Here is a 7,631-nt window from a genome sequence, read left to right as displayed (position 1 = left end):
GAAGTGAGCCAAGGTTGGGCTGCTGTCAGCTCACTGGAGAGTTAGAGAAAAGGGAGCATTGGAGGAGAGTTCCAGGTTTTAACCCCAGGACAAGCTGCTGCTGCCCATTGCTCCCATGGTACAAGTCTTGTAAGAACCCTTAGGGCAGCGGTCACCAATATTTTTGTCACCAGGGGCCAGTTTTGTGGAAGACAATTTTTCCACGGACCAGGGTTGTGGGGATGGTTTCAGGATGATTCAAGAGCATTACATTCAAGTTCACCTCCTGCTGTGCGGCCCAGTTCCTAACTGTCCGGGACCGGTACTGGTCTGCAGGACCCCTGCTTAGGGTGTAGGAGATCTGTGTCTGTTGGGGAAGATGAGGGGGAAGAGAAAGGCACAGGCATGCTCCTGGGAGGAAGAGAGAGCTCACACTGGGTCCTTTGTTTGAGGATTTTTAAAGGCTGGAGTTTAGGGGAGGATCGCAGTGGAATATCCATCAGGCTTCCTGGTGTGTCATTTAAGGGTTGTGGTCTCTGCTGATTGGTCAGCACCAGGGCAGGGGTCATTAGTCATCACAGCTGGTCTTGGTGTCCCCTGCCTGGTTTTGTTGCTTTTCTGAGCCTGGAGCTAAAATATAACTGAGGCCTAGATGTAATCTCTAGGGAAGAAAGGTCAGGGGCTCTAAACAGCATGACAGGCAACATGCCGAGGGTCGGGGGGGAAGGCTACCCTGGGGGTGAGGTCCGCTGCCAGTTTTGCCCATTGCTAGGCACCTCGGGCTTTCTGTATCTGGCTGTAAGTTGCTTAGCTAATTTGTTGAGCTTTCTGTCTCAGTTTCCCCATTCCACTTGCTAAGGAATTTTCCTAGCTTCTTATTGTTTTTGTCTCAACTGACTTCTCAGATCCTATATCAGTTAGGAATTTATTCAACTTTAAGAAATAGAAACTGATTACAATAGCTTAAACACACACGTTTTTATTATTTCACATTAAAAGAAAACCCACAGGCAGGCTGTTTTCAGCTGCTATGAGGCCCCCATGGAGATCCAGGCTCCTTCTCGCTTCCTCTCCCGCCACACATGTTTTCCATTCCAGGTCCGCTGTGGCTGCCGGAACTCACACCAAAACACGTGAATTTCAGGCAGCAGAAAGGAGGCAGGGGAAGGGGTAGAAAAATGCCATTCCCTTTAAGAAGCCTAAGTCTTAAACATTTCCATTTAAATCTCTTTGACCAAAACCTAATCATGTATGGGAGCGAAATTTGCCACCCCAAAATATGTCTCTTTGACATAAAGATTATTTTAGTCTCATTATAATTTCTTTTTATATTTATTTTTTATACTTACCCAAAAATTTTTTAAATCACTTTTTAGAGAGAGAGGAAGGGAGACAGAGAGAGAAACATCAACCAGTTGATTCCCACATGCGCCCCAACCAGGTATCAAATCCACAACCCAGCCATGTGCCCTGATTGGGGATTGAACATGCAAACGTTCAGCTTATGGGACAATGTTCCAACCAAGTGAGCCACACTGCCCAGGACTAGGGCTGATCATTTTTAAGAAACAGTTTTTCTTTCTTTTTTTTTTTTTTTTAAAGAAATTCACTTATTTATTTTTAAAGAGAGGGGAGGGAGGGAGAAAGAGAGGGAAAGAAACATCAACTGATTGCCTCTCACATGCCCTCAACTGGGGACCTGGCCCGCAACCCAAGCATGTGCCCTGACCAGGAATCGAACCCGTGACCTTTCGGTTCACAGGCCAATCCACTGAGCTACACCAGCCAGGGCAGAAGTTTTTCTTTTTATCTCCCCCTTTACTGCCTAAAAAAATTAATATAGAGGGCCTATAGCAAGAAGACAGCTATTATCAGAAATAACTGCAAAGAATATGGGAGAGGTGTGGTGGTCTAGGGGAGCTGGGCAGGGCCTGGAGATTAAAGTTCTCTCTGTGATTCATTGTCAGCTAACGGCAAAGCAAACGTTTGTTTGCCAGACATTGGCTCTTTCCACCCCCCTGTTAATTGTCTACCTTCCATTTGAAGCCTCAGACCCCTACCCTCTTCTCCTTAACTCAGGAAGACATAAAAGTGCCGATTGCCTGTCACTGATTCTGTCATGTCTATGTGAGGCCCCTGTATGTACCTGATTAAATTTTTCTTTTATTAATCTGTTGAAGGGACCAAAGTTTTGCCACCTGAAGCTGCCATTCTGGGATATTGATTTTAAGCTGTGTATTAAGAAACTAGACTCAGAAGAAACTGACACCTACCCCGCCGCACCCCGCCCCTTTCCTGCCCAAGAGATTCAGACAGAGAAACCTGGTTCAGAAAGGAGACCTTAGGATGCTGCCTTAGCCTGATTTGAATTAAGTATGGTATATAAGAGAGCTTCAGGCAGGTGGCTGTTAGCTAGATACGCATTGCATCCCAATGTTTGAGTCACCTAGCAAGGATTTTCCTGCCATATGTGGTGCCCTCTTCTTCAGCTACCTGTATATCTCCCATTTGCACTTTTGAAACCGAATAACCCATTCCCCTTATCCTTTGTCCAAAAATGTCTTACATACTCAGTGTTGCCTCACTGTCTTTGAAATTTGCTTGCTTATGTGAATTTCCCATACATGTGTTAAACTTTGATTTCTCTGTTAATCGGTCTCTGTTAAGTTGATAGTCCAGCTAAAAGACCTTAGAAAGTAGGAGAAAAAGTATTAATATTTTTAAGCCCCCACACTGTCATATTAAATTAATTATTAGCCTACTCAAAGAACTTAGAAGGGTAGAGAAATTTATTTTCATCCCCTATAGTAACAAAGCTGCAAAGTCTGGGGAATATAGACTTTCATATGGGTACTTTGCCATTCCAAAACACTCTTACATAGGAGGACAGGGGAAAGGAATGTCGGCTTAGTAGCTAGCAACCTCTGCCTGGGACACCTCTTACATCTGAAATTCTGTGGCAATCTGTGTCTTGGAGAAGAAAATGAGAAAATAGTAGCAAAGCGCTTAGCTAAATGCTTTGCTCAGGTTATGCACTCAAAATGTGTTAGAGATCATTTTTTTCATTACTCCTTGATCTCAGATGTGCTTCTTTCTGTACCTGTGCAGAACAGACAGTTCTGCATGATGTGATTAACAGGCTTCAGAGGTGGAAACAGCCTCCCAAATACCTTCCACACCAGTGCCTCAGAAACAGCATTAGTGCGCCAAGTCTCTTTGTTTCTCTCTTCAGGCCTTATTCTCAATCCAAAGGGGATGATGCAGGTGAGGAATGGGTAGATTTAAGAACAACACATTCAGCTATCCTTATCCTCAATCTGTCTGATGCTTTTCTGCCAGGCCCCTGGGAGAGCTAGGAAGAAGCTACAAGAGTGGCATTTTTTGCCCAGCTACTGGTTGAGACCCAGCCCCCAGGGGAATATGGGTAAGGAGGAGGGAAGGGTTGCCTTTGAACATGGGCAGGGATGGGACTTTTAGAGATGGTGGAAGGCATGCTTTGCCCCTCCCTGTTCCTCCTGGACCTACCTAAATACACTGTCAGGCACAGCCCAATTAATTGCAGTGAAACAGGGCAGGCTGGGAAAGCCTGGGATCTGAACCAGAACCACCTGTCAGTGTGTAGGTGCTGCAGAACCCAAAAAGAGTGCCAGAAGATGTGGCCAAGCCCAGGCAGGGGTTCCAGAGACGTGGGGTCACTCCAAAGTCAGCCCAGGAGTGATCTGTCAGAGGTAGCAAGGCCTCAGGGCTGCAAAATTCCTTCCTGGGAAGACTGTTCAGACCCGTCCTTGGGGCAAGGTGCCAGCAAGCACACACTACCAAGGAGAGGAGTGGAGCTGAGACCTCATGCCAGAAACCAGGCCACAGGGGGCCCATTTAGTACTGAAAGAGGGGGTTCAATGTCAGCCCAAATAGAGGCGATATTCAGAATATTGAATCACCAGCATGGCCAGACTCCCACCAGTCAGGTGGGCAGACATAAGCCTTAGAAATGAAGAAGGGTCCTCCTTAGCTGGCCAAGGGTCAGTCCTTTATTTTGTGGATTATAGGAAGGTCCTGGGGGTGTGGCAGAGGGCCGGGAGGTCGGGGCTGGCAGAGAGTACTCAGGGGATGGGAGGATATAGATATTTACCCACTGATGTGGACATACTTAGGTATTTTAACCCCTGATGAAACTGGAGCAGCTCTCAAACATGGCTCCGCTCCTGTGCAACATCTCTGCAGTGGGCAGTGCAGTGGCTGCTGGGGGGCCCCTGGACCCCACAACATGGATGTTGCAGCTGCATCTGTGGCTAGCTTCCATTCCAAGGACAATGAAGGCAGCCCGTTCCACTCCCTCTTTGTGCACAACAAGGTGTGGATGCCCGGAAAGATGCCCACTCCACCCTGCTGTCCAAGAAGGAGATCAGCAGTCTCTAGAAAATCCAGTTTCACAATGTGAAGCCCGACTGTCTGGATGCCTACAGCAGCCTGACCAAGGCCGCGCTGCCCGAGTTGCACCTGGATGAGGACTGCCCTGCTTGTTCATGGGCACCTGGAGCACGTGCTCTGAGGAGCTGGACCAGGCAGTGCACCTGTGGTGATTCTCAGGCGGCACTCCAGCCCTCACGCACTGCACCAACAAGCTCCGAAACGAGGGGGAGTACCTGGAGTTCCAAAAGGAGCAGAGCCAGATGGTGCTGTCCAGGAGAAACCAGATGCTCCTCGAGTTCAGCGTCTGGAATGCCACAGCCCGACTGGGCCCCGACACCTATGAATTGAGGACATACAAGTTCAAACCAGGAACCATGATCGAGCTGGGGTACAACCGGGCTGAAGCCATCAAGTACCGGCAGGAGAACCAGGAGGCGGCGGGCAGCTCCTTCTCATGGATGGGAGGGCCCTGTGTTATGCACCATCTCTGGGCCTATAAAGACCTGCAGCTTTGAGAGGAGACTAGAAATGCTGTTTGGAGGAAGAGGGGTTGGGACAAAAATGTCCACTACACAGTCTCCTTGATATGACACATGGAATCTCAGACCACTGTCTTCCCTCTGCAGGGCTGCTGCCGCCTCCCCCTCACTCCCCTTCCGCCTCAGGGCAGCCATGGGCAGCGGAGCTCCCAGTCCTGTTGTCTTGGTTTCCTCTCAGATCTGGAAGGACTCTGGGGACTAGCGCCCAGCCCAGATAATGAGAAACTGAAGGATGGCAGGGTTCTGAGGGCTTGCAGCTCTGCCCAGGCGCTTCCTGTTTTCCCCACCCACTCCTTATCCTGCGCTGGAAGCAGTCTTTAATATCTCCGAATGAAGGACGGCAACCTTTTATAGTCTTCTCACGTTTCCCCCTAAGATTCCTCATCTCAAAGCCATCATTGCCCGATTATCAATATGGAAATCCTTAGTTTAGCTTTAGTTGCAAAAAGGTCGTGTGTCTAGTGGTTAGAGGTGGGGTAGGAAGGGAAGAGGTTAAACCAGGGGAGGCTCTCAGGAATTCCCTGGTCTCCACTGGGCCACCTACTCACTGGACAGTCCGAACCAACTCCCTCCTGCTGGGGAAAAGCCTAGAACTGCCACAAAAAGTAAAGGAAAACCCTCATGTTAGCCAGGTCAGCAAGCAGTCCAATTAATTCACCCAGAAAGGCTGAGGAAAGGGAGCAGGAAAGGATCTGGGGGTCAGGAAACAGAATGGAACAGAAACAAGAACCCAGAACCAGGAACCCGGAAGGTAGAACTTAGAATTCAGAACTTGGGTTCGAACTAGAGAAACTGGAATACAGAATGGGGAAGAAAGAACAGAGATGACAGAAGACCCCTTGGGAGGGGTTCGTGCTATAAGACAGTTGGAAAGAGGCTCATCTGTTTCCCTCTACATAGTGAGGTTGAAAACTTGAATGTGTAGTTCCAGCCCTTCTTGTGCAGGGAGAGTCTCCTGCCCCGCCTTTTCCTTCCTGCGGGCAGAGATAAAGGCCAGGGCCTGCATTTCCCTGGCCCTGCATCCCTTCTGTCCCTCTCCACATTTGATCAGCCCACCCCTCATTCTACTGGGCCACTGTGGAATGTGGAATAGGGTTAGTGACTTTGGGGACCTCTTTAGTGACTCCCCCCAACACTTCAGGAATCTCTGGGTAGTTTGATTTTTTTTTGCCTTTCCGCATGTAAAGGAAAACTTGTGCTGGAGTTGCTAATGGAACCAATTACATGTTTACCATTAAAAAACAAAAATCCCTGAAACCATTCATTAGTGTCTGAGTGTCAGCCCTGGGCGAGGGGGACAGTAAGTGTGGCTTGAGGCTTCTGACTGTCTTGCATTCTAGCATCATTGGGAGGGACTGGGTCAGAGCTAATCTGTCCAGGGCACAGTGGGCTCTCTCTACACACACAGGCACACCCTTGCCCCACTTTATTGGACCCCCTCAAGGTAGGGGTTTTGAATGGACCTTTAGGATTTCTGCCTTGGCTGAATCAGCGCTCTAACTGGGGCACAGAGGCAGGCGTCGGGGCTCCTGGGACTGGCACTTGCTGGAGGTACGTGAGCCGGAGGGAACCTAAGGTTGACTTCTAATGCAAGGTCAGCCTGAAGGTCAGTTTTTTGGGAGAAGGCAAACGGCATGAACAGGAACTGTGGGACAGGTGCCAGGGTCTAGGGATCTCCTGGATGTGTGTGGGGTGCAAAGCCTCTGACCAGGTCCAAGGTAAGGGAGCTTTTTGGCTTGACCTCTGGTCAGTGCTGCCAGACGCTTAGGAGAGCTAGGAAGAAGCCACAAGAGTCCCTGCTGGCCATGTCTAAGGCCAACTTATTCTGCCAATGGTGAGCAAACACAGCCTCTTCCTACTTGGAAACATAAATGACTACCAAACAAGTTCACTGATAGCAGATTCCTGATGGACAATTAGGAGACACTCAGGAATAACTACAAGACTTGTATTCGAGGACACACGGTGGAACAGAATCTCCAGGGGACTCAGGAGCTCCACTTTAAGCTCAGATTGTCACTGCCTACCTCTGGGCCACATTTCTTCCGCTCTGAACTAAGGGCTTTGGCTCAAGGTCTTGCGAGGATCTCTGGGGTAGAGATCATCTTCAGGGGACGAGCCAGCCCTAAGTGGGTCAAGAAACATCCAGACGGACAGGCTGCTCAGTGTACATCATGGTGGGATCCAGCCTCAGTATCTGGGAGGGATCCTGAAAATTTCCAATCCAGAAGATACACAGAAGAAATGCTGTCTGAGCCTTGGCCTGATCCCAGAGATGCTCAGACTTCAGACATGCAGAAGCCATAGGCAGAATTACCTTGAAGCTAAAGAAGTTTCAGGGTCTTCAACTTCCATGGGCCTCTCATAAGACCTTGGAAAGGCCCAAGGCTCGTGTTCACATTCTTTTCCTAAGAAGAGTATCCCCAAATTTCAAAAGCATGTAAAACCTGACCCAGCCCTACCAGACACCCTGTGATTTGAAGCCATTATTACGGCAGGTGGAGGACCGTGACATGTACCCATTCTAATCAGATGGGCAAGGCTCAGTGACAGACAGCAGGTGGCTGCACCCTTGATGGCTTGGTGGCTTGATATGTACTTATTCACTTATATCTGATTTTAAAAAATAGTACCAAACACACCTATCCCACTTTCACCATCATTTTCTAGTCAATTCTCCCCACCAGCCTGTGAGATGGGCAG

The 7,631-nt window shown here is 48.8% G+C and overlaps 1 pseudogene; it reads left to right on the top strand.

The window, feature by feature from the left end:
* Nucleotides 1–4,169: 4,169 nt before the first annotated feature.
* On the top strand, nucleotides 4,170–5,249 carry LOC129067927 (protein NipSnap homolog 1-like; annotated as a pseudogene).
* The last annotated feature ends 2,382 nt before the right edge of the window (nucleotides 5,250–7,631 follow it).

Source organism: Pteronotus mesoamericanus, unplaced genomic scaffold, assembly GCF_021234165.1.
Source record: "Pteronotus mesoamericanus isolate MK-2021 breed Mesoamerican mustached bat unplaced genomic scaffold, CSHL_Meso_final contig_101, whole genome shotgun sequence".
Lineage (NCBI taxonomy): Eukaryota > Metazoa > Chordata > Mammalia > Chiroptera > Mormoopidae > Pteronotus > Pteronotus mesoamericanus.
This window is presented reverse-complemented; position numbering and strand designations above follow the sequence as displayed.